Genomic DNA, 2,761 nt, shown 5'->3' on the forward strand with positions numbered 1-2,761 from the left:
TGTATTCTCACCTATGTCGGCATACCTAATGAAAAAGATTTCTATGTGGAACCGTCTGCGTCCATATTAAGCTAAGGATGAGTTTATACTGATGTCTCCAACCTGGTCCGCCAACACATGGAGATTGTGACCTTCTCCCTTTGCTGATCTGTAACTTCCTACTCTAACTGTGATAAACCTGGCTCTCACCACCGGCCCTTTATTTAATTCATTGCTCCATTCCAGATTACAGATGTGGTGTTTGCAAAACTGTTAGCTACCACTCTGATGGCAGGGAACTTTATCAAATAGAGTCCACTGTACACGTACAGTACATTTTTTCTTTAATCAACAGATTCTATTCATTTCCAAAGTTCCTTATGTCAGCACCTTTTGTCATACAACCTACAGGGAGGGTTTTTTTCCCTCATATGTTTCTAATACAGTTAGATTATGTGTCACGTTCTGTATTCCATTGAATGGGAGGAAGAAATTGTCCTTGGTCCAAGGTTCTTACCGCAGGATGAAGAAAGAAATTGACATGAGACAGAGAAATAGGAGAAAAAAACCTAAAGTGCAATGATGTGCACATGGAGAAACAATAATGAACCTGAGGTCTAAGGAAATGCCCAAGGAAGCCAGATTTTCTACTTTTTGGACAAAGAGAAACCACACCTGTGATGAAATCACAGGACAAAGAAAACTTAACCTTGGGAGCTTCGATTAGTAAGGAATTCTAAACAAAATTTGGGCTGTGTTCGTAAATTAGTAAAAAGTAACAAGGGTTGTTTATACAGCCTTATGGGCTCCAAATCTCCCATCTCTGGTGATGTTGAAATCTCTTTACCTCCTGGTACGGGGACACCTTCACATGGGAGATGGATTTCCTTTCCAGGGGGACAGAGGAGGCTCTAAGTGTCCTCATTGCATAGGCTGTCTCTTAAGTAACTTTTATTTAAATGTTCTCTATTTCAAAGTGGCAGATTTGGGGCAGCCTGCCCTTGGCCCGCACACCATCCCATGACACTCCCACATCCTAAAGAACTTACTTTCAGTAGATTATTATTTACTCTTTGGGATGTAGAAATGTTTGTATTTTTTAAAGATTTTATTTTTAAGTAATCTCCACACCCAACATAGGGCCCGAATTGACAACCCCAAGATCAAGTGTTGCACTCTCCAGTCCCAGCTTACCGCCCGCAGCTGCACAGAGAACTACACCAACTGACCATGATTGAAGACAATAAGGAAAATAAAGACCATTCCTTAGAATGAGGAAGAGCAACTGTCATTTTTTCCTTGAAGAATGAAGTTGGTGGACTTATAAAAGCACTGAAAATCTTCCAGGACAAGCATGTGATCCTGTTACATATTGAGTTCCGAAAATCAAAGAGGAGAAACTCAGAAATTGAGATTTTTGTTGACTGTGATATCAACAGAGAACAATTGAATGACATTTTTCATCTGTTGAAGTCCCATACTAACGTTCTCTCTGTGAATCCACCAGACAATTTTACTGTGAAGGAAGATGGTATGGAAACTGTTCCTTGGTTTCCAAAGAAGATTCCTGCCCTGGACCATTGTGCCAACAGAGTTCTGATGTATGGTTCTGAACTGGATGCAGATCATCCTGGCTTCAAAGACAATGTCTACCGTAAAAGACGGAAGTATTTTGCAGACTTGGCTATGAATTATAAACATGGAGACCCCATTCCCAAGGTTGAATTCACTGAAGAGGAGATTAAGACCTGGGGAACTGTGTTCCAAGAGCTCGACAAACTTTACCCAACCCATGCCTGCAGAGAGTATCTCAAAAACTTACCTTTGCTTTCTAAATGTTGTGGATACCGGGAAGATAATATCCACAATGGGAAGATGTCTCAAAATTTTTAAAAGAGCACACGGGTTTTTCCATCCGTCCCGTGGCTGGTTACTTATCACGAAGAGATTTCTTATCAGGTTTAGCCTTCCGGGTTTTTCACTGCACACAGTGAGACACAGTTCAGACCCTCTCTATATCCCAGAGCCAGACCCTTGCCATGAACACTTAGGTCATCTCCCCCTTTTGGCTGAACCTGGGTTTGCACAATTCTCCCAAGAAATTGGTCTGGCTTCCCTTGGAGCTTCAGAGGAGGCTGTTCAAAAACTGGCAACGTGGGGCGGAGCAGGATGGCGGAGGAGTAGGAGACCTAGATTTCGTCTGGTCTCAGGAATTCAGCTGAATAGGGATCAAACCATTCTGAACACCTACGAACTCAACAGAAGTTCGAACAGGAGAGTAGCAACAACTCTCTGAACAGAGAAGCGACCACTTACTGGAAGGTAGGGCGTGCGGAGAAGGGAATCCGAGGCGATATTCGGGAGGATAGAGGGCGGGGGAGGGGCCTCCGCCGGCCGCTTCTGGCAAGTGATAGAGCCGCGGAGCACAAAATCGGACCTTCTAGAAGTTGGCTCAGCGGAGGGACGTCGCTGCAGTGGCTAAGCGGGGGGTGGAATCCTCCCGGGACAGTGTGGTCTCAGGACCCTTGGGGTCACGGAGAGACCAGGGGTGCCTGAGTGCGCCAGAGCTCCCAGGTATCAGAGCGGGGAAGCCGGCTGCAGAGACGGAGCAGAGTCGCGGGCTCTCAGCTCGGGGTTGCCATAAACTGTGATCTGTGGCCCAGTCAGGGCACGGCTCCCCCAGCAGGGACCCAACAAGCAGCAGATCCGGGGAGACTCCCCTTCCTTCCCGGGGAGGAGCGGTGCGGGAACGCACTGCAGGGATCTGCTGGGTTTGGAGACT

At 46.0% G+C, this 2,761-nt stretch overlaps 1 pseudogene; it reads left to right on the top strand.

The window, feature by feature from the left end:
* The first annotated feature begins 1,209 nt into the window (after positions 1–1,209).
* LOC112817388 (tryptophan 5-hydroxylase 1 pseudogene) lies at positions 1,210–2,133 on the top strand (annotated as a pseudogene).
* Positions 2,134–2,761: the final 628 nt, after the last annotated feature.

The sequence above is a fragment of the Callorhinus ursinus genome, unplaced genomic scaffold, assembly GCF_003265705.2.
Source record: "Callorhinus ursinus isolate GAN/ISIS: 27379988/994484 unplaced genomic scaffold, GSC_fseal_2.0 scaffold6583, whole genome shotgun sequence".
Classification (NCBI taxonomy): domain Eukaryota; kingdom Metazoa; phylum Chordata; class Mammalia; order Carnivora; family Otariidae; genus Callorhinus; species Callorhinus ursinus.